The sequence below is a fragment of the Nuphar pumila genome, chromosome 5 (assembly GCF_984573655.1).
Source record: "Nuphar pumila chromosome 5, dmNupPumi1.hap1.1, whole genome shotgun sequence".
Taxonomy (NCBI): Eukaryota; Viridiplantae; Streptophyta; class Magnoliopsida; order Nymphaeales; family Nymphaeaceae; genus Nuphar; species Nuphar pumila.
This window is the reverse complement of record NC_143253.1, coordinates 93,184,267-93,207,886: the sequence shown is the minus strand read 5'-3', so window position 1 is coordinate 93,207,886 and position 23,620 is coordinate 93,184,267. Positions and strand designations below refer to the sequence as shown.

Sequence of the window (23,620 nt, the reverse complement as noted above, 5' to 3'; positions counted from 1 at the left end):
CCCCACCAAAGCTTAAGGACCCAGGGACTCCAATTATTTCATGTGTCATAGGAGACATCACAGATGATGCATAAATATCATGTTTTATTAATACATTTTCACTGAATAAATGCATCATCTATAAGTTTAAAGCATACACTTAGGGGCATAATGATGTTAGGGAGCTCTAGTTCAAATTTCATTAAAATCAGAGTTAATTTGAAGGAATTATGGCATTTACAGTGTAACGGGTCAAATATCGGATCCGATTTGAGAGATTTGGATCCAGACGCCCATGTGGACTTTGAATCTGGACCAAATTACATGGATTTAACCCAACTCCAGCCCACTTAAGTTTTGTAAAAACATTTTCTAAAAACCCCCTGCAGAAAGAGGCGCCCAGTAAATATTTTTATTTTAAACCTATTTTTGTAAAATAGCCAAAAGAGGCCAAAATGTCAAAAGGGAGAGGGGGCGCCCATTCCATCTGTCTTTGCCTTGGTTTTCATGCCCTAGGGGCACGATTCTAACTCCAGCCCCCTTCTCATCCTCCATCTTCACGCCATCTCCATTAGAGCATGAAAATAAGCTTGAGATCCAAGCTTTTTCTTGCCTTCTTTCACAACCTCTCCATTTCTTTAATCTCCAATGTTGTTTAATCTCCATTGTTGTTGTGTTTTGCAGGTGCAGCAGAGGTGGGAAACACTTTTCTCGGGTGGAAGTGCGAAACACTCCAACGAGAAGGGCCGGCTCTACCTCCATCCGGTCTTCTACGCCCCCCGATCGAGAATCGGTTCACACTTCATCTTCGGTGGATTTTCAACGTGTTGCAGCTGTAGGACATGGTACCATGGTGTATTTCCAGCATCAACAAGGTCCCGAACGGTGCAAAGCCAAGCAAAGTCCGCTCTTCTTCATCCCCCAACTCTTCGGATCGCCCAAAAGGTAGGTCTTCTCAACCATTGCTTCTAGTTAAAACCTATCATGTGCGTGTGTAATGTGCTGCATTTTTCTGTATTTTTGTCAGCCTTAGTATAGCTTTTGTTCGTGCAAAGGCCAGCACGTAGGATGTTTAGGTGTTTGAGTCATTTACTTGTATGTTTTTCAATCCAACGTTGGGAGTTTTTAGGCATGTTTTGGGTGTGTGCGTGTGTTTGAAATGAGATTTCTATATGTCTGCGTTTTCTCAGTTGTTCTAAGTCTAATGGATGTTGTTTTAATTGAGTTTAGTACATTAGGAAAAGTGTTTATGAGATTTCATGTTTTAGGCGTTTTTAGATTTTGATAAAAGTTAAGTACCGATTGTTGTTTTCCTGTTTTTATGTAGAATGTCTAGCAGTTTGTAGCATTTTCTGTAGTTCTTTTCTTTGTTATGTTCATGTCAATTTGTTCATTATTGTTTAGGTTTTTCATATATTTTAAATCGTGTATTGCGTTTAGTATGAATTTCTGTTTTGTGTTTTTGGTGCTAGTCGAGTTGTAGGGTTGTGTAGAATTCGTTTTTCTGTTTTTATTTCATGTCCAGCATAGTAGTTTGTTCATTCCTTCGTGTTTTTAGTTTTAATAGTCTTGTTGTATTATGTGTAAGATAGCATAATTAGGTTTTGCTTAGAATCCTTAGTTTGTACTTTTTATGTTGCTAATTTAATGTAGATTGCATATTAGGTTTGTTCAATTAGTGTGTTGCTTAAAATTTCTGTAGATAGTAGCTTATGGATGATTGTTATTGTTTTTGATAATTAGTTTAGGTATGTGTTCTTTAGAATAATTAAAATCTTTAATTTTCGTTTTAGCTAAATTAGCATTAATATAGAATTTCGTTTTTCTTGGTGTAGTGTTAATTCAATAGAGCCTTCCAATTCGTTAATTCTCATTCATACCCTTAGACTAATTTATATAGATAGTAAGTTAGTTAGATTAATTTTATTTTAGCCTAGGTATGTAAATAATGTAGATTTTCGTTAAGGGCATTTGAGTCTTTATAGTTGGGAATCCGTTTTTGGTAGAAAACCAATCCCTCTAAAATCGTGAATTGCATTTTAGGAAATTTCTATTCCCTAGCCCAATTATAAATGCTTTATTTTTCCAACAAGGCAACCCTTTGGAATTCCAAAGGGTCTTTTAATGAGGGTTACACGACTTTTGGAAACCCTTTGGAATTCCAAAGGTCCTTCCAAAAAGCCTTTACACGAGTTTTGTGGAAGTTTTGAAATTCTAAATGTGCATTTAAAGACATCCAAAAACGTGTAAAGGGCTTTGGGAAATGTTTTCAAAAAAAGGAGCTAATGCCTTTATGGAAACAAGGAAAAATGTATTTCCCAATGGGCTGGACGATTTTTGAAGATGAGCTTTCCCAATATGCATTTAAGGCAATTAAGAGGAGAGCTTCATTTCCCAATCCAATCATAAATGCCTTCTCATTTTCAAAGTTGGAAACCCCTTTTGAATTCCAAAGGTCATGCTAAATGTGGCTACACGTTTTTAGAAAAGATTGAAAATTTGAAATGAGCATTTAAAGCTAATCCAAAAACGTGTTTGGTGTTTTGGGAAAGGTTTTCAAAAGAAGTTAATGTTTTTAATGAAAAATGGGCTGGACGGTTTTTGAAGTTGAACACTTTCCTAAGTGCAATTAATGCAATAATGAGAGGAGAGGTTTCATACCAAATTCGTGGATTGCTATTTTTAAAGCCCTATTTAGTATTGCTTAGATTGACTTAGTCTTAATTAGGTGTTACTCAAATTAGTAATGTAGCATTAGAATTAGGTTTTAGAAAATCGTGGTATTTAATTAGGGTAAGTTATTGAATTAAATTAGGTTTGTAAATTCGTGTAGGTCTAATTAGGTAGATTCTAATTGTAGTGTATATTTAATATAGTAATTAATTTAGATTAACCCTACCTTGGATTAGTTAATGACTCTAGGTTGGTGTGTAGTCAATGCTTTATTCAAAAACGCCACCTAGACTAACCCTCGTTAGTTAGATTAACCCTAGGTATTTAGTTAACCTAATTAACCCTAGTCGAATTTCCAACTAAACCCTACCTAATCCCAATAGCCGAGCCTAGTTACACCCTTCTAACCCTAACCGACCTTATTTAACCCTAGTCTAGCCCTATCATTAGTTAACTAACCCTATCCTTAGGTAGTTAGTTTAACCATAGTTAAACCCTAGTTGACCTTAGTTAGGAACTTAACCGACCCTAGCTATTAGCTTTAGTTAAAACCCTAACCTGAATTTAGTTAACTAGTTAGCCCTAGTTTAACCCATGTACTAACCCTAGTTTAGTTAAACCATAGTTAAACCTAGTTAACCTAAACCGCCCCAAGCCATAACCCTAGTCGACCCTACCTTAGTCAAACCTCTAGTTAGTCTTAACCGCCACCTACTAACACTATCCGACCCTATACAACCCAAGCTAAACCCTAGTTAAAGCCGTAGTCAATCTTAGTTAGTTATCTTAACCGACCCTAGCCATCTTAGTTAATTAACCCTTAGCAAGCCATAGTTAACCGACTCCCTAATCTAACCCTAACCGACCCCTACTAACTCTAGTTGAGTAAACCCTAGTTAACCTTAGATAGATAACCCTAATTACTAGTTAGAATCTACTCTTAGTTAGTTATCTCAACCGAACCCTAGTTACACCCTCTTAACCCTAACCGACCTTAGTTAAATTCTACTAACCCTAGTTATTGTTTAGACCTAGTCAATCTAACCATCCTTAGTTAAGTTAATCTAACTTAGTCGACTAACCCTAGTTATTAGGTTAACAATAGTTAGTGTTTAATTTAGTTAGTAAGTAATCCTAGCTAGTTAGAATAACCGTAAATTAGTAGTTGCTTTATTAGGTTAGAATTAACATTAGATTAATGAGTTCAATAGGTAATCATGTTAGTTAGAGTATGTTAGATTTAGTTAGATTTGTCATTTAGATTAGATAGTTAGTGTTTAATTTAGTTCGTAAGTAATTTTAGCTAGTTAGACTAACCGTAGTTAATTAATTAATCCTAGATAGTTAGTTAACATAGTTAGTGATATTAGATGTTATATATTAGGTTTAATTAGAGTTTATATTCATTTAGATATCTTATTTAGAGTATTAGTGAGTTTAGGTTAGGTTATTGCGTAGATTTTATAATTTAGTTTAATTGTTATTGTTTTCTGTATTTTAACAGTAGGATAGGTTCAGTTAGGACTGTTTTTGTACGTAGTTCACTGTCCAAATGTCAATTATGGATTCAAAGGGATGAATAGTGCACTGAACCAAAACCCTAATTTTTACCCGATCGTGCACTAGCTAGTTCATGTGGATTTTTCGTGAGTTTTCTGGATATTATTTTTCTATTCTTCACATTGGTGTGTTAACTGTCTGCAGACCAAATTTCAGCTCAATCCGAGTTGATTTGGTTTGGTTTTTAAGTGTATTATGAAAACAGCTTTTTCTGATTTTGAAATTTCGGGTCCTGCGATTTTCCAAATTATCCTGATTTTGAAACGCTTCGTTCTGGAGATCCAGAACGTATTTTTCACTCATGTAAAATGTGTCAGCTTCTTGGATCTGTCTTTTACAGAATAGAAGTGATTTGACCAAATTTGGAATTCGTTTGACCCCTCAAACAGTCGTTTTGCGAAAAGCTGTCAAAATCCATTTTTGCCTTCTTTAGGGACAAAACCGTCTTTTAACTATTTGTCTGATTTCGTGTAGTTTTACTGTTTTCTAACATTGTAGTTAGTATATTAACAGTATTTAGAGTAATTAGAGTTATTTAGCTTAGTTAGTTCACTTAGTTAGTATAATTTTAGTTTTAGATATTCACATTAACTGTAGTTTAATTTAGAAATAGTATAGAATTAGTTGTAGATGTAATTTAGATTAATTCTTGATTTAGTTACTGATTTTGTATTTTTATTGTGTAGGTTGTTAAGTTAGAACAAGTTCACAGGTGTAATTCAATGATAATGTGCGACTGCACTTGATGTGAAAAGACATAAATGCCCCCGGAGACCTGCAGAAGACTTAGGCTCCGATTTTATTTTATTTTCATAATTTAGAATGTTGTTTAATGTAAGTTGTAAACATTGACATAGTTGTAAACTTTGTTTTTATTAATAAAGTTTTATTTTGGAATTAATTTAGAAATATCCCGTTCCCTGTGGATTCGACCCGTACTCGCCACTTCGGTGGAAAGTCGGTTTTTATATCTTTGGTTGACGATTTTCCCATGTTTTTATTGAAAAATATTGTTTAAAAATATCAACTCCAAAAGTGCAACCAAATTTTGGCGCCGTTGCCGGGGAACGACAATTTATTCTGATTATTTCTGAGATATCATTTTGTTAATATATGTGTTTAGTTTAGCTTAGTTTATTTAATTGTTTTAGTTTGTAGAATTAACATTGTTAGAAAAATATAGGGTTCATTTGCTGTTTTTCTTAAAGATTCACTGAATTCCATGCTTCAATGATTTATTAAACATGTGAGTCTTAGATTAAATAGTGTGAATTCCTGTATTTACTGATTTTCTGATTTAGAATAGCTTATCTTTTATTTCATAGAAGTAATCAACTTAGATTAACAGTATTAACATAGTTGAATAGTTTAATTAGATAGCTTTAACATAGTTTAAAATAGTTACTTGTTTAACTTTCTGATTTAGAGTAGATGTGTCTTTTATTTCGTAAAGTAATTAGATTAGTTTAACATAGTTTAAAATAGAATAGTTGTTAACTTGCTGATTTAGATTAGATTGATTATCTTAGTTTAATTCTAACATAGGTTAGCTGCTATTTTTGTTCATTGTTTTACTGATTTAGACCTAGATTTAGGTTTACTAATTGCATTGATATATTATTCTGACATAGTCTAGTCGTTTTATGTATTAATGTTCTTATGTTATTAACTATAGTGTATGATGTATCATATGTATATTAAAATAAAGTAGTAGTATTCATGTATTTTATTCTGAATTTTATTTTGATGTTATTTTGAATTTCATTGTTTACATGTATGAACATCCGATCCATCAATGTATGAGTCCAAGTAAACGGATATGAAGAAGTCTTCAAGAGTAGAGCATTGACCAGATGAGCAAAAAGCTATGCATTTGTACATGCATAGTGGTAGGGCAGAGTCTAGTCAATCGACAACTTCAGAGGATCGAGCATATCAGGTTGTATCAATCCTTTCTCCTTATTCATTTTATCGTTCTGTAGTGTGCATCTGCATTGCATGATTGCATTATTCTGTATGCCACTAGGGACAGTGTCATTCAAGCATGGGGGGATGGTTTAGATGCACAAATTTTTAAAAAATTTTAAAAATTTTCTTCATGTCTGATAGCTTAAAACTCATAAAAGTAGGTCTTTTAAGAATAAGTTGTAGCATTTATGATTGTATTTCTGCATGATCTGACAAATTAGAAATGTATAAGCCCCATGTGAATTTTTTTTTCTTATCTGATTTAAATAGAGTAGTTGTTTATGAAATAGTAAAGAAAAGATAGTATTTGATATGTTATAAAGTTTTGAATCACTGTAGTATAAGTATGCACAGTGTGTTTTATGAGAAAAGTGAGCAATTGAATTATGTTTTTGAAAAATGAGTTTAAAAGAATAGAGCTACGTTTAGTTGTTGATGTCTTCGTGAATCCTAGTAGTGGAACTCAGACACGAGATGAAATGTTTGAGTATCTTAACGAAAAAGATAACGAAGGAGATCATCTTCTTGTCTAAGTCGATATCTGTGGCCTTTGTAGTTCGAGTAAGTAGAATCTGAAGGGTGTTTTACACCTGGTGCCCCAAAGCCAGCTGGTTTGGGAGCCACCGGTTCGAAAGCTTGTTACATGGACTGCATAGAAAGCCTAAGAGATAGAGACATTGCACATGACGAGAGGCAGACTATACGTAAACTATCAGAATAGAAGGTCTAATGACTCGAGCAATTAAGTCCGAGGGATACTTTGTATCTAGTGCCCTAAGGATCGGCCAGCCTAGGAGTCACTGACCTAAAGCTCGCTACACGGGTTACGAGACTGGATATTCGAAATAGTGCTCAATTTAGAAGAATGAAAAAGAGTGAAAAATAGAATATAAAAAGAAAAAGAATGAGCTTAAAGAGAGAAATTCAATGCTTATGAATAATTAATGAATTACTGTGCAGAGAATATACAGGTGAGGATAAATGAGCAAAACATGATAGTACTTGATTTTCTGAGAAAATTCATAAATAATTACAAGTTTAGAGAAGTGAAAGAAAAATGATTTTTACTGTGGTGGCAAAGAAATTTCTGAATTTGTTTTGAAAATGTATATTACATGAAATATTTGTTTACAATGAATTCTTGATTACCTATGATTTCTGAAAAATTATTCATGCATGCTTTTGATGTTTGTGGGTAGCATCTCTGCAAACCCTCACGAGACCTTACTCGTCCACTGGGGTAACCCAGGGGTTTAAATGGCTTGTTGCATAAGCTAAATGCAACCGTGATTCCTACGAAAGTGAGTTAGTTTTTATTTCTTTAGTATATTTTATTTTTTTTTAATAAGAGCTTTCATGTTATTGGGTAGTCCATATTTTTATTGCATGTTAGAGTATATTGCTAGGGACTAGCAATTATTCTAGCAAGTGGGTATTTGATGATGCATAAATATCATGTTTTATTAATACATTTTCACTGCATAAATGCAACATCTATAGGTTTAAAGCATACACTTAGGGGCATAATGATGTTAGGGAGCTCTGGTTCGAATTTCATTAAAATCAGAGTTAATTTGAAGGAATTATGGCATTTACAGTGTAACGGGTCAAATATCGGATCCGATTTGAGAGATTTGGATCCAGACGCCCATGTGGACTTTGGATCTGGACCAAATTACATGGATTTAACCCAACTCCAGCCCACTTAAGTTTTGTAAAAACATTTTCTAAAAACCCCCTGCAGAAAGAGGCACCCAGTAAATATTTTTATTTTAAACCTGTTTTTGTAAAATAGCCAAAAGAGGCCAAAACGTCAAAAGGGAGAGGGGGCGCCCATTCCATCTGTCTTTGCCTTGGTTTTTGTGTCCTAGGGGCACGATTCTAACTCCAGCCCCCTTCTCATCTTCCATCTTCACGCCATCTCCATTAGAGCATGAAAATAAGCTTGAGATCCAAGCTTTTTCTTGCCTTCTTTCACAACCTCTCCATTTCTTTAATCTCCAATGTTGTTTAATCTCCATTGTTGCTGTGTTTTGCAGGTGCAACAGAGGTGGGAAACACTTTTCTCGGGTGGAAGTGCGAAACACTCCAACGAGAAGGGCCGGCTCTACCTCCATCCGGTCTTCTACGCCCCCCGATCGAGAATCGGTTCACACTTCATCTTCGGTGGATTTCCAACGTGTTGCAGCTGTAGGACATGGTACCATGGTGTATTTCCAGCATCAATGAGGTCCCGAACGGTGCAAAGCCAAGCAAAGTCCGCTCTTCTTCATCCCCCCACTCTTCGGATCGCCCAAAAGGTAGGTCTTCTCACCCATTGCTTCTAGTTAAAACCTATCATGTGCGTGTGTAATGTGCTGCATTTTTCTGTATTTTTGTCAGCCTTAGTATAGCTTTTGTTCGTGCAAAGGCCAGCACGTAGGATGTTTAGGTGTTTGAGTCATTTACTTGTATGTTTTTTAATCCAACGTTGGGAGTTTTTAGGCATGTTTTGGGTGTGTGCGTGTGTTTGAAATGAGATTTCTATATGTCTGCATTTTCTCAGTTGTTTTAAGTCTAATGGATGTTGTTTTAATTGAGTTTAGTACATTAGGAAAAGTGTTTATGAGATTTCATGTTTTAGGCATTTTTAGATTTTGATAAAAGTTAAGTACGGATTGTTGTTTTCCTGTTTTTATATAGAATGTCTAGCAGTTTGTAGCATTTTCTGTAGTTCTTTTCTTTGTTATGTTCATGTCAATTTGTTCATTATTGTTTAGGTTTTTCATATATTTTAAATCGTGTATTGCGTTTAGTATGAATTTCTGTTTTGTGTTTTTGGTGCTAGTCGAGTTGTAGGGTTGTGTAGAATTCGTTTTTCTGTTTTTATTTCATGTCCAGCATAGTAGTTTGTTCATTCCTTCATGTTTTTAGTTTTAATAGTCTTGTTGTATTATGTGTAAGATAGCATAATTAGGTTTTGCTTAGAATCCTTAGTTTGTAGTTTTTATGTTGCTAATTTAATGTAGATTGCATATTAGGTTTGTTCAATTAGTGTGTTGCTTAAAATTTCTGTAGATAGAAGCTTATGGATGATTGTTATTGTTTTTGATAATTAGTTTAGGTATGTGTTCTTTAGAATAATTAAAATCTTTAATTTTCGTTTTAGCTAAATTAGCATTAATATAGAATTTCGTTTTTCTTGGTGTAGTGTTAATTCAATAGAGCTTTCCAATTCGTTAATTCTCATTCATACCCTTAGACTAATTTATATAGATAGTAAGTTAGTTAGATTAATTTTATTTTAGCCTAGGTATGTAAATAATGTAGATTTTCGTTAAGGGCATTTGAGTCTTTATAGTTGGCAATCCGTTTTTGGTAGAAAACCAATCCCTCTAAAATCGTGAATTGCATTTTAGGAAATTTCTATTCCCTAGCCCAATTATAAATGCTTTATTTTTCCAACAAGGCAACCCTTTGGAATTCCAAAGGGTCTTTTAATGAGGGTTACACGACTTTTGGAAACCCTTTGGAATTCCAAAGGTCCTTCCAAAAAGCCTTTACACGAGTTTTGTGGAAGTTTTGAAATTCTAAATGTGCATTTAAAGACATCCAAAAACGTGTAAAGGGCTTTGGGAAATGTTTTCAAAAAAAGGAGATAATGCCTTTATGGAAACAAGGAAAAATGTATTTCCCAATGGGATTGACGATTTTTGAAGATGAGCTTTCCCAATATGCATTTAAGGCAATTAAGAGGAGAGCTTCATTTCCCAATCCAATCATAAATGCCTTCTCATTTTCAAAGTTGGAAACCCCTTTTGAATTCCAAAGGTCATGCTAAATGTGGCTACACGTTTTTAGAAAAGATTGAAAATTTGAAATGAGCATTTAAAGCTAATCCAAAAACGTGTTTGGTGTTTTGGGAAAGGTTTTCAAAAGAAGTTAATGTTTTTAATGAAAAATGGGCTGGACGGTTTTTGAAGTTGAACACTTTCCTAAGTGCAATTAATACAATAATGAGAGGAGAGGTTTCATACCAAATTCGTGGATTGCTATTTTTAAAGCCCTATTTAGTATTGCTTAGATTGACTTAGTCTTAATTAGGTGTTACTCAAATTAGTAATGTAGCATTAGAATTAGGTTTTAGAAAATCGTGGTATTTAATTAGGGTAAGTTATTGAATTAAATTAGGTTTGTAAATTCGTGTAGGTCTAATTAGGTAGATTCTAATTGTAGTGTATATTTAATATAGTAATTAATTTAGATTAACCCTACCTTGGATTAGTTAATGACTCTAGGTTGGTGTGTAGTCAATGCTTTATTCAAAAACGCCACCTAGACTAACCCTCGTTAGTTAGATTAACCCTAGGTATTTAGTTAACCTAATTAACCCTAGTCGAATTTCCAACTAAACCCTACCTAATCCCAATAGCCGAGCCTAGTTACACCCTTCTAACCCTAACCGACCTTATTTAACCCTAGTCTAGCCCTATCATTAGTTAACTAACCCTATCCTTAGGTAGTTAGTTTAACCATAGTTAAACCCTAGTTGACCTTAGTTAGGAACTTAACCGACCCTAGCTATTAGCTTTAGTTAAAACCCTAACCTGAATTTAGTTAACTAGTTAGCCCTAGTTTAACCCATGTACTAACCCTAGTTTAGTTAAACCATAGTTAAACCTAGTTAACCTAAACCGCCCCAAGCCATAACCCTAGTCGACCCTACCTTAGTCAAACCTCTAGTTAGTCTTAACCGCCACCTACTAACACTATCCGACCCTATACAACCCAAGCTAAACCCTAGTTAAAGCCGTAGTCAATCTTAGTTAGTTATCTTAACCGACCCTAGCCATCTTAGTTAATTAACCCTTAGCAAGCCATAGTTAACCGACTCCCTAATCTAACCCTAACCGACCCCTACTAACTCTAGTTGAGTAAACCCTAGTTAACCTTAGATAGATAACCCTAATTACTAGTTAGAATCTACTCTTAGTTAGTTATCTCAACCGAACCCTAGTTACACCCTCTTAACCCTAACCGACCTTAGTTAAATTCTACTAACCCTAGTTATTGTTTAGACCTAGTCAATCTAACCATCCTTAGTTAAGTTAATCTAACTTAGTCGACTAACCCTAGTTATTAGGTTAACAATAGTTAGTGTTTAATTTAGTTAGTAAGTAATCTTAGCTAGTTAGAATAACCGTAAATTAGTAGTTGCTTTATTAGGTTAGAATTAACATTAGATTAATGAGTTCAATAGGTAATCATGTTAGTTAGAGTATGTTAGATTTATCATTTAGATTAGATAGTTAGTGTTTAATTTAGTTCGTAAGTAATTTTAGCTAGTTAGACTAACCGTAGTTAATTAATTAATCCTAGATAGTTAGTTAACATAGTTAGTGATATTAGATGTTATATATTAGGTTTAATTAGAGTTTATATTCATTTAGATATCTTATTTAGAGTATTAGTGAGTTTAGGTTAGGTTATTGCGTAGATTTTATAATTTAGTTTAATTGTTATTGTTTTCTGTATTTTAACAGTAGGATAGGTTCAGTTAAGACTGTTTTTGTACGTAGTTCACTGTCCAAATGTCAATTATGGATTCAAAGGGATGAATAGTGCACTGAACCAAAACCCTAATTTTTACCCGATCGTGCACTAGCTAGTTCATGTGGATTTTTCGTGAGTTTTCTGGATATTATTTTTCTATTCTTCACATTGGTGTGTTAACTGTCTGCAGACCAAATTTCAGCTCAATCCGAGTTGATTTGGTCTGGTTTTTAAGTGTATTATGAAAACAGCTTTTTCTGATTTTGAAATTTCGGGTCCTGCGATTTTCCAAATTATCCTGATTTTGAAACGCTTCGTTCTGGAGATCCAGAACGTATTTTTCACTCATGTAAAATGTGTCAGCTTCTTGGATCTGTCTTTTACAGAATAGAAGTGATTTGACCAAATTTGGAATTCGTTTGACCCCTCAAACAGTCGTTTTGCGAAAAGCTGTCAAAATCCATTTTTGCCTTCTTTAGGGACAAAACCGTCTTTTAACTATTTGTCTGATTTCGTGTAGTTTTACTGTTTTCTAACATTGTAGTTAGTATATTAACAGTATTTAGAGTAATTAGAGTTATTTAGCTTAGTTAGTTCACTTAGTTAGTATAATTTTAGTTTTAGATATTCACATTAACTGTAGTTTAATTTAGAAATAGTATAGAATTAGTTGTAGATGTAATTTAGATTAATTCTTGATTTAGTTACTGATTTTGTATTTTTATTGTGTAGGTTGTTAAGTTAGAACAAGTTCACAGGTGTAATTCAATGATAATGTGCGACTGCACTTGATGTGAAAAGACATAAATGCCCCCGGAGACCTGCAGAAGACTTAGGCTCCGATTTTATTTTATTTTCATAATTTAGAATGTTGTTTAATGTAAGTTGTAAACATTGACATAGTTGTAAACTTTGTTTTTATTAATAAAGTTTTATTTTGGAATTAATTTAGAAATATCCCGTTCCCTGTGGATTCGACCCGTACTCGCCACTTCGGTGGAAAGTCGGTTTTTATATCTTTGGTTGACGATTTTCCCATGTTTTTATTGAAAAATATTGTTTAAAAATATCAACTCCAAAAGTGCAACCAATCACTGTCGAGCGTGCATTGCTCGACCTTGGGGCAAGTGTCAATATCTTTCTGGGTTTCTTTTATGACAAATTTGGATTAAAGGAGATGAAGCCAACACCTATGACCCTGCAGCTTGCAGATAGATCAATCAAGGTCCCGCAAGGGATTCTGAAAGATGTTCTAGTCAAGGTAGAGGACTTCTACTTCCCTGTCGACTTCATCATTTTAGATATAGAGGGAGTTAATGATATGCGACAGACCCCCATCATTCTTGGACGCCCCTTTCTGGCCACTGTCAATGCATGCATTAATTGTCGCACAGGCGCGATGTATGTCTCATTTGGAAACAGGAAGATGAGGCTGAACATTTTTCATGCGGCGATGGGACCTGCCGGCAATGAGGCTTCTTTCGAGGTCGACTTCATTCAGGACATGGTAAAAGCAGAGCATACCTGGTTATTGAGTGATCCACCTCTAGAGGAGGTTGATGAATCACTCAAAGAAGATTGCCATGGGTCGATAGAGAGTCGGACAGGTGATCTGAGTTGGACCTGGCACTTCGAGCCGCTTCCTGAATTGGCAGAAAAGCTGGCCCGACCATCCATAGAGAGTCCGCCTGAGCTTGAGTTGAAGCCCTTACCGGCTTCACTCAAGTATGCCTTCCTAGGCAAGGACCAGACTCTCTCCGTCATTATTTTCGCAGACCTGACTGACACACAGGAGTGTCAGCTGTTACAGGTCTTGCACGAGCATAAAGAGGCGATTGGATGGTCGGTGGCAGATCTGAAGGGGATAGACCCCTCCTTTTACATGCATCGGATTATCATGGATGAGGGTGCTAAACCCTCAAGAGAGGCGCAAAGGAGACTAAATCTCCATATGAAGGAGGTGGTAAAGAAGGAGGTAGTCAAATGGTTGGATGCTGGGATCATTTATCCCATCTCCGACAGTCAGTGGGTGAGCCCTACTCATGTTATCCCCAAGAAGTCTGGGCTCACTGTAGAGATGAATGACAAAGGAGAAATTGTCCCCATGAGGACTACCACGGGATGGCGAGTATGCATAGATTATAGAAAGTTGAACAGTGCAACTAGGAAGGATCACTTCCCTCTGCCGTTCATCGACCAGATCTTGGAGAAACTCGCGGGCCAACAGTATTTTTGTTTCCTGGATGGTTATTCAGAATACAACCAGGTGGCTGTTCATCCCGAGGACCAGGAGAAAACGACGTTCACCTGTCCATATGACACTTTTGCTTATAGGAGAATGCCGTTTGGGCTCTGCAATGCCCCAGCAACATTTCAGCGGTGCATGATGGAGATCTTCTCGCATATGATGGATGATGTCCTTAAGATTTTCATAGATGATTTTTTAGTCTATGGCTCTTCATTTGACGATTGTCTCCAAAAGTTATCTCGTGTGCTTCAGCGTTGTAGGGAGACAAATCTGGTTCTTAGTTGGGAAAAGAGTCATTTCATGGTGAGACAGGGGATTGTTCTTGGACATATTGTGTATGAGAAAGGAATCGAGGTTGATAAGGCCAAAGTGGAGACCATTGCTAGATTACCTCCACCGACCTCTGTGCGGCAGGTGCGATCATTTCTAGGGCACGCAGGTTTTTATAGAAGGTTCATTAAGGACTTTAGCCAGATTTCTCGACCGTTGTGCAACCTGCTAACGAAAGATCAACCATTTTTGTTTGATGATGCCTGTCTGAAGGCATTCTTGGCCCTGAAGGAGGCTCTGACTACTGCTCCTATTCTTCAATCTCCTGAGTGGTCAGTGTCATTTGAGATTATGTGTGACGCGTCAGATTACGCGGTTGGAGCGATTCTCGGTCAGAAGATTGAGTGACGATCTCATGTGATTTATTATGCTAGTAGGACCCTCTTTGATGCGCAAATGCATTATACCACCACAGAGAAGGAATTACTAGCCATAGTTTTTGCTCTTGAGAAGTTTCGCTCATATTTGTTAGGCTCCAAGGTCATCATTTACTCAGATCATGCAGCATTGCGATATTTGATGAGTAAAAAGGATGACAAACTGCGTCTCATTCGATGGATCTTTCTGTTACAAGAATTTGATCTCGAGATACGAGATAAGAGTGGATGTGAGAATCTTATAGAAGATCATTTATCCAGACAGACAGTGGAGACATCCACTGATCAGGGGCAGATTGATGATTCATTTCCAGATGAGCAGCTCTTTCATGTCAAGCATCTGCCTTGGTTCGCGCATATCATCAACTTTTTGGTGGCTGGAGAGTACCCTGCGCACTGGAACCGCAATGAGAGAGATCGATTTTTCTCGTAGGTAAAGCACTATTTTTGGGAGGAACCAGAGTTGTTTCGATTATGCCCAAATCAGATGATTCGGAGGTGTGTTCCTGAGGAGGAGTATGACTCCATTCGATCATTTTGTCATTCCTTGGCTTGTGGAGGCCATTTTTCTAGTCGAAAGACCGCCGCGAAGGTCCTCCAATAAGGATTTTGGTGGCCGACACTACATAGAGATGCCCATGATTTTTGTAGGAAGTGCTTGCGCTGTCAGCAGACAGGACGCATTGCCAAGCGTGACACGATGCCCCTTCTTCCTATTTTGATTGTTGAGATTTTTTATGTGTGGGGCATTGATTTTATGGGTCCTTTTTTGCCATCGTTTGGATTTGTATACATTTTAGTGACAGTTGATTATGTTTCAAAATGGGTCGAGGCTGTGGCCACCCAAACCAATGATCATAAGGAGGTGCTTCGATTTATCAAGCACAACATTTTTAGCCGGTTCGGAGTCCCTAGAGCGATCATTAGTGATGGTGGTACGCACTTTCGTAATGTGCAAGTAGCTTCCTTACTTAGGAAATATTCTGTGCATCATCGGATTGCTACACCTTACCACCCGCAGACCAGTGGCCAAGTTGAGGTCTCTAACAGAGAGATCAAGCGGATTCTTGAAAAGACAGTCCGACCAGACCGCAAGGACTGGTCTCAGCGCCTTGATGATGCCCTTTGGGCCTATAGGACTGCTTTCAAGACTCCGATTGGCATGTCCCCATACTGATTGGTTTTTGGGAAACCATGCCACCTTCCTATTGAATTGGAGCATAGGGCATATTGGGCTATCAAGAAGTTCAATTTTGATATGGCCCAAGCGGGCGCTGAGAGGAAGTTGCAGTTGAGTGAGCTTGAGGAGTTGCACAATGAAGCCTACGAGAGTGCCAAAATATACAAGGCTCGAACCAAGCATTTCCATGATCAACATATTGTGAGGAAGTAGTTCGAGCCTGGTCAAAAGGTGTGGCTTTATCATTCACGTCGGAAGCTGAAGTCCAGATGGGATGGACCATTCATAGTCCATAGAGTTTTTCCACATGGAGCGGTAGATCTTTTGGACCCTCGAACGGGTAGCATTTTCAAAGTTAATGGGCAGCGACTGAAGCCCTACATTTCTGATATGGTGGTGCAGCAAGACATTGAGGCTATTAACCTCGTGGATGCATGAGGGGGAGCACAGGTTTGTATGTTGTATTTTTAGCATAGATGGTTTTTCGTTATTTTGCTTTGCGTTCTTGTATCTCATGAGTATATTGTTAGATCAGGTATCCATTCTTGTGCATTCATAGGACATGCATTCATATGTCAGGTGACTTCTACTCTTTTCTCCCGATTGTCTTGTTTTCATATGCAGTCCCTTAGTTTCATATAAGCATGGGGGAGTGCCACTGAGGACAGTGTCATTCAAGCATGGGGGGGGGTATAGTTTGCACACCCAATTTTTTTTATGTCTTTATACTTGCATTTTTATGTCAACTCATAAAAATTAGACTTTTAGGGAATGAGTTTGAACTTATATGGCTGCTTTGCAACATCTAACGTTTTTAGAGAATTTTTAAGCCCCACGATTTTTTTTTCTAACACGAATCTAGAAAACCATGGTTATTTATGTGGATTTCAAAGAAATAATTATAGATGCATGTTAGAGTTTATTTTGAATCACAAGTATGGATATGCACAGTTTTATTTTTTTTGAAAAACTAAGCAAATGAACAATATTGCATTTAAGAGCTCAAAAAGTGAAACGAGCATACGTTTAGTTGTTTGATATCTTCGTACTCCCTAGTAGATGGGCTTAGACACAAGTTGAAGTGTTTGAGTCCATGTTGGAAAGGATAACGAAGGAAGTCAATTCTTTGTCTACGTTGATATCTATGGCCTATTTTGTTCGAGCAAGTAGAGCCTGAGGGGTGTTTACACCTGGTGCCCTAAAGCCATCTGGTTTCGGAGTCATCGACCCGAAAGCTCGTTACATGGACTTTATAAAGAGCCTAATAGATATTGACATTGCACATGACAGAGAAGTAGACTATACGTAAACTATAGAAAATTGAAGGTCTAGTGACTCGAGCAATTGAGTCTGAGGGATACTTTGTATCTGGTGCCCTAAGGTCATCTGGCCTGGGAGTCACTGACCCAAAGCTCGTTACACGGGTCACAAAAACTGGAAATTGGGTATAGTGCTCAGAGAAAAAAATTTGAAAAATGTGGAAAATTGAAAATCAAGAAAGAGAAAAGAGCGTAAAAGAGAAAAGTTCATTGCTTAAAAGCAAATATTGAGAAAACTTGTGCATAACACATACGAGTGAGGATAAGTAAATAATGATATGTATGTATTTGAATTTCTGAGGATGAAACATAAATGATTATGCTATTTAGAAAAGTGAAAGAAAATATTTTATTCTGTGGTGGCAAGTAGAAGACTCTAATCATGTTTTGATGATGCAATAACATGAAATATTTGTGGAAACGAACTCCTTAACTGCCTAATGCTTTGTGTTTTAAAATTCTTATGCATACTTGACGCAGATGTTTGTGGGTAGCATCACTACAAACCCTCATGAGACCTTACTCGTCCACTGGGGTAACTCAGGGGTTGAAAGGGCTTGTTGCATATGCTAAATGCAACCATGATTCCTACGAAAGTGAGTTAGGTTTTTATTGTGTCTAGTTTAGTATTTTTGCTTTTGCTTCAGTTGCTCAAGGACTAGCAAACGATAAGCATGGGGGTATTTGATCATGCATAATATTTGCATTTTATTAATAATTATTTATGCATGATCTGTGTTAAAATCACTCTAAAAACCCATTTTTATTGTTAGTTCTGAGAAATCGCATTGAATTAAATCTTATCAGAAAATCAAGTTTTCAAAGTGTTCCCTACAGTTTTAGTATTTTTATTAGATATAGATTTTCTTAATGGTAGATTAGTTAGCTTATGTTTGTATTAGCTAATTTATAATTTTTAATTAGTTTAGGAAGTTTTCTTTTTAGACAATAAAACAGGTTTTACTAAAGTGGGTCTTTTTGAAAATTATTGAAAATATTGGACTTGTGTTGAAAAATTTGCTTTAACCTAATATTATATTATAAATAAGATAGTAAAGCAAAGGAGAGGCGTTTTTTCCCTGGTTGGAGTTCACGCCTCTCTCTCTCTCTCTATCTCTCTCTCAAAACCGGCTTCCTTTCTTCTTCATCTCCTTCTTCCACTTCTTCCGTTTCCTTGTCTTCTTGCTATTAACTGCTTCATCGCTGGCTACCTCATCATCTTCAACAGAGAAGTGCAACTGCAGCCCAGGGATCAACCGTTCTTCTCTCAACCCTTCTAGCGAATCACTCGGTAACCCTATTCGTCTCTCCCATCTTTGTGGATTTGAGCTTCATCACATGGATATTTCTTTACGTTTTGCATGAGCATTGCATAGAGTATATTTTGTATTCTTTTGTTGTCATTACAGCTAATTAGACTATTTGTTTTCAACCTTTGCAAAAAGAAAAAAAAAGAGAAAAAGAAAAGAAAAAGAAAAAATTTGTAGTATCTGTTTTGAAGTTAAATTGTGAGGCCGTGTAGTTTGTTTCACGTTTTGTTAATGTGGCTGTCAGTCGTTTGATTTCTGGTAGTTAGTATTATTGAGTATTGGTTAGGTTAGAGTATAATTTCAGCATCACATAGTGTGTTGGATTAGGCATAGTATTTTCTTTGTTGATTGTCATCGATTTTTTTTGAATAGTGGTTAAAAAATAATATTAAGTTCACATCGTTTTTTTTCAGTTTTGAATTAGCTAGTGTAAGTTGTTACCTAATACCTTTTATGCATTATTACAGTAGTCGTTCTTTCTTTGGTGCATCATTTTAGTAGTTTATTGCATTAGCTGTTTGGAATTTAAGTTTCATTAGTTGTTTATGCCTAACATTATGTCATTTTATTTCACCAGTAGGTTATTAGCTCTTAGTTATTAGTTGTTGATTTCTTCAGTATTTATTTCATTAGCCGTGGGGTACTTCATTAGTAATTGTTTGTTTTGGTTATTCATTACATGGGTCATTGATTGCATTACTCCATGGTTGCATTGATTTCATTAGTTTGATTGCATTAGGTATATGTTTTAGTTATTTATTTCATTAGTTTATGTCACGTTATTTGTTTTAGAATTTTATTTCATATGTGATTCAGCCATCTTAATTCATGTTGCTTAGTTTAGTTGATTCAACATAGGGTGATTAATTTGTTTTAGCTTAGCCATGCTTAATTAGATTTTTCGTATTATAGTGTCGTTCACGTTCTTCTCTACATTAGAAATCATTAATTTGCTTTGAGTCTATGCTATCGGTAGTTAGATCATAGTTGTTTACTCTAGATTCACGGGTGGTGTTTATAGTTTTATTTTAGTTTCTAAATTGTTACAACAGATTGCTAGTTAGTTATACTAATTCGTCTTGTAGTGGTTTGCTAGAGTTAGTTTAGATTTGCTTTTAGAATTTTTAAACTTAGAATTGTTTTACTTCTATTCGTACTGCTGCGTTTTGTATTGTTGTTTTGCAGGAAAGCGTTTGGACGTGCGAGAGAAGTGATCTCAAGCCTCTGAAGATCCCTCAGTCCCTCAGGAAGGGCCCCTCAGAAAAGCCTAAGTTCAAGAAAACATACATTACCTCAAGAAGGGATAGAAAGCCTCAAGCACTGAAGACTTGCTTTTCTTTTTAGATTAGGATTTTATTTCATTTAATTCAATTCATTTGGGTTTGTAATAAGGCACTTTAATTATTTGTTTAAGCCCTCTGCGTAGGATAGTACTCTTTAGATATTCATTCATTTATTTAATTCTTTTTCTTTATTTTGGCAATAAAGAGTAGTGTAGTTGTGTGTTTGAATAAGAGTATTTCCCGTTCCCTGAGTTCGACCCAGACTCCACCACTCGTGCGAGCCGGTTTTTATATTTTTGGTGTCTGACTTTCACTTGATTTTCATTAAAAATATTGTTTTAAAAAGGATTTTCATAAAATTCACACCACATTGTCGAAAAGATTTGGAGTCAAGGCATCTAAAGGGGACAGGTTGTCGTCACCACCTGAGCCAGGGCATTGCAATCGGCGGAGGATAGCAAAGAGGGGATTTATGTTGGTGTCGTTGTAGATACGGTCCCTAAAGAGCAGGCACCGTGCTTGGCCGATGGTGTGTGCGTCGAACAAGGCCACCATGTCCTGCTGATTCAGCCCTTTTGCTTGGAATGCATCAATGAGAGTGGTAAGGCTTGAAGAGGGTGCAGGGAGGTCGGTGTTGGCTTCATCAAAGCTAGCCGTTGTGGAGTCTCTCCTTCCCAGCGGCATATCCCAAGATGGCCCGCCAAGCTGCAATAAATAAACAAAATAAAAAAATAAAAAGTTGCAATTCAGATTATGAATTAGACCATCATAACAAATCATCATGAGTACATCCTAAAACTAAGCACAAGGGGCAGATCCAGTGATCCGACCCAAAAATGAGGAAGGATAAGAATTGGTTTTTTCTATTGGACTATCCCCATGATATGGAATCTTCTTCAAAGAAGCCTGAAAAAGAGCATAGAATAACTTGTCTATTGTTGTTTTTATAAATTTACATATATAGATAACCTCCTTAGTCGAAGCAGGTTATATGCCCCCCCCCCCCCCCAGAACAGGGGAGTTAGCTACATCTCATGTTCGGGGGTCCCAAAGAGCACCACGTATGTAAGCATGTGCGTCTCATATCCCCATGTTTGTCAGCATTAATTAGCATTGGAGTTTGATGCGATTGCAAAAACTTAAGTACCCTCTCCTCCATTGGTGCCAAAAAAAATGACGATTCTTGAAAAGGAGTGGTTGTAAAGACTTAAGTGCCCTGAAGATGATTATTTAAGACCCAGTCTCTGCACTGCAGGATTATCCGAGAAAGAAATCTCCTCTGGAGGAGGTCATGAACATCAACCCTCTCACACTCTCTCTCTCTCCCTTCTCTTTCTGCTTCTGTGCACATCCTGCAGAAGATCATACATTGCTCCATCAAGCACCAACTGACCTGCACATTGACTGTTGTGGAGCCTGATTCAGAGTTTTTACCCTTATAGGAGGAGGGTTTGGGGGCTCCTCCCACCGTGGGTAGCATCATTCAACTAAATGAGTTGTAGATCCTGATTCAGAGTTTTTACCCTTACAAGAGAGGGGTCTGGGAGCTCCTCCCAACGTGGGTAGCATCATTCAACTTGAAGAGTTGTGGAGTCTGATTCAGAGTTTTTACCCTTACAGAAAGGGGGGTCTGAGGGCTCCTCCCAGCGTGGGTAGCATCATTCAACTTGAAGAGTTGTGGAGTTTGATTCAGAGTTTTTACCCTTATAGAAGGGGGGTCTGAGGGCTCCTCCCAGCGTGGGTAGCATTATTCAACTTGATGAGTTGTGGAGTTTGATTCAAGGTTCTTCTGGTGGCCATTTCATCGACCGTCGTCGGCGATGCATATCAAGGCATCCCTGGCCAAGTGGCAGGGAAAAGGGAAGCAGAAGTGAAAGGGATGATATCGGAGGACGGCGACGAGACAGAGCAGTCGCTGGAGGACGGCGATGATGGAGAGCACACCGGTTCATGGAGGACAGTGATGAGGCAGAGCGATCGCTGGAGGACGGCGACGTCGGAGAGCACATCGGAGAGCGCGCCAATTCACGGAGGACGACAGGGCTGATATCGGAGGAGGACGATGACGCCGTAGAGTGCAACAGAGAGCACGCCGGTTCTGTGCAGAAGACCGGCCCGCAGTAGCAGGTCGGTCCGCTCGAGTCTAAGACCCTGTACAACGCCTGTCGGGTGCTGTACAAGTCTGGCTTATTGTTGCTGGAATACCGCCCGACATGGAGCAATTTTTTTTTTTGTTTTTTTTTAAAATTTAGCGACGTATAATTTTCGTCGCTAATCTGTCATAATTTAGCAGCGAAAGTAACCACAAATAAGTTTTGTTGCTAATTAGCGACCAAAAATTTGTGATGAATGCTATTCATAGCTAATCCGTCTTCAATCCATCGTTAAATTGTTTAGCGACGGATATCGTTCGTCGCTAATCCACAGTTTTCTTGTAGTGTGAGTCGATACAACTTGCACCTACAATTTCTAGTTCATTAGTTATGTACCTTCATTAGTAGCCAATATATATATATATATATATATATATATATATATATATATATAAAGTGGTAGTACCTACCATGAGCTAACGGTTGTTTTAGAGTTATTAGATCCATATTGAGTTTTTTGAGGAGTATATTTTTCTTAATGTAGCTTTTCATGCTCTAAATGTTTTTCTCACTTGCTGATTACTGAAAAAGATATTTTTTTCAAAGTTTTTAATTGAAAAATCCATGTTATAGATGGAGCTTTGCTATTGTATTAAACATATCACATAAAATCTATTATCACATGAAAATCCAGTTAAGGAAATGCCTCTGTTGTGCATTTTCTCGTTAAGAATAGCTTACATAGGCCAGACAACACAAAGTCGCTCCATACGCCATGTTCTCATAATACAGTTACTGTCAGAAGTTCGATTGCAAAATCTGCAGAACGAGCCAACGCTTGTATTCTCAACCTAACTACATAGTCTTCTGATGCAGAAGCTTGTTCCCAAGCTCTAAAAGGACTCATTGGCAAAGTTGAATATATAGTCATCTGCAACCACAACCACAAGAACTCATTGGCAAACAGTGAGTCATTTGCCAACTTATAGGGGGGTCAAGTGAAAACAAACAGTGAGGATGAAAAGTCGATCCAAATAATATTCGAGTCATCCGCTGATACATATCGTATCCGCAGAAAATCGATATGCATCACCACGGATAGGCTATTTTTAATAAATGTAAAAATACTAACAATTAAATTTTTAATATTATTTTAATAGTTTTAAGACGTGTCACGTTCTGATTGACATGTAATGTTTTTATTTTTTGACCGATACAAAACGATTCACTTATCGGTATGGGACGATACAGCTGAGTTCGTTGGCGAAACGATTCAAGGCCCATACCGATACTGAAAAAATTGGAACCTAGGGGTGACCATGATTTCTCACCTAACTTATGAAGACTATAGTTCTAAACTCATGGAGGGTATCCCTTGGTGCAAGGTGAAACTGGGTGTACTTCCGGGTGGGCAAGGAATTGAAGACCTCAAGGGTGAAGACCTGCTAATATGTGGCTAGTCGGCAATGAAAAAGGTATCCCGTATCCCTTGACCTAACCGAGAAAAGAAAAGCTCTTGCATACAAACATAAAATAATAGTCTGTGAATCACATGTGGACTTCAGGTGTCCCCAAGATGGAGGGTGATTAGGTGCTTAATGCACAAATATTTGCGCAATCATATTGCGCCTGATCTTTTCACTTATAACATCAGGCCTGTCCAATAGTGGCTATTGTAAGTATCGGTTTGACCCGATGTAAATTGTGGACTTAATCTGGACCACCTTGTGCTTTATCTGTTTTCTATGAAGCCATTTGAGTAATACCG

General features: G+C 36.9%; 1 pseudogene; it reads right to left on the bottom strand.

Annotated features, from left to right (window-relative positions):
• Window positions 1–20,119: 20,119 nt before the first annotated feature.
• LOC149837830 (peroxidase 22.3 pseudogene) lies at window positions 20,120–22,629 on the bottom strand (annotated as a pseudogene).
• Between the last annotated feature and the right edge of the window lie 991 nt (window positions 22,630–23,620).